Raw genomic sequence first — 1,169 nt, 5'->3', positions numbered from 1 at the left:
CTGTACCACCACCATCACTACTGTGGTGTTGTGCTGCCACTCTAGTTCACTGTACCACCACCATCACTACTGTGGTGTTGTGCTGCCACTCTAGTTCACTGTACCACCACTACTGTGGTGTTGTGCTGCCTCTCTAGTTCACTGTACCACCACCATCACTACTGTGGTGTTATGCTGCCACTCTAGTTCACTGTACCATCACTATCACTGCTGTGGTGTTATGCTGCCACTCTAGTTCACTGTACCATAACCATCACTACTGTGGTGTTGTGCTGCCACTCTAGTTCACTGTACCATCACCATCACTACTGTGGTGTTGTGCTGCCACTCTAGTTCACTGTACCACCACCATCACTACTGTGGTGTTGTGCTGCCACTCTAGTTCACTGTACCACCACCATCACTACTGTGGTGTTGTGCTGCCACTCTAGTTCACTGTACCTCCACCATCACTACTGTGGTGTTGTGCTGCCACTCTAGTTCACTGTACCACCACCATCACTACTGTGGTGTTGTGTTGCCACTCTAGTTCACTGTACCATCACCATCACTACTATAGTGTTGCCACTCTAGTTCACTGTACCATCACCATCACTACTGTGGTGTTGTGCTGCCACTCTAGTTCACTGTACCACCACCATCACTACTGTGGTGTTGTGCTGCCACTCTAGTTCCCTGTACCATCACCATCACTACTGTGGTGTTGTGCTGCCACTCTAGTTCACTGTACCACCACCATCACTACTGTGGTGTTGTGCTACCACTCTAGTTCACTGTAACAACACCACCATCACTCTTGCGTCACCATGGACTGCGTGTTTTGATTCCAATGTAATTTAAGGACAGACTTTTATCACTATATCATCATAACATCACTATCTTTGATATTTATTCTTTGGTATCATATACCTGACAATCACGGCTGTATCACCATCAATGCTATATCTTCTCAGTACTGTAACCTATCATTGCTGTATCACTATAGCTTCACTATCACCTCTATATATCACCATCACCTCAGGCCCCACACTTGGGGTCATATACTGACCATGTTGAGTAACAAATTGTTGGTGTCACTATATGACAGCTGTTGTCACTGTTATATCACCAACAGCTCACTATCACATAACACTATCACTGCTACACCAACATCATTTCACTTTTACTGC

Source organism: Procambarus clarkii, chromosome 35 (assembly GCF_040958095.1).
Source record: "Procambarus clarkii isolate CNS0578487 chromosome 35, FALCON_Pclarkii_2.0, whole genome shotgun sequence".
Lineage (NCBI taxonomy): Eukaryota > Metazoa > Arthropoda > Malacostraca > Decapoda > Cambaridae > Procambarus > Procambarus clarkii.
Note: the sequence above shows the minus strand (reverse complement) of the source record.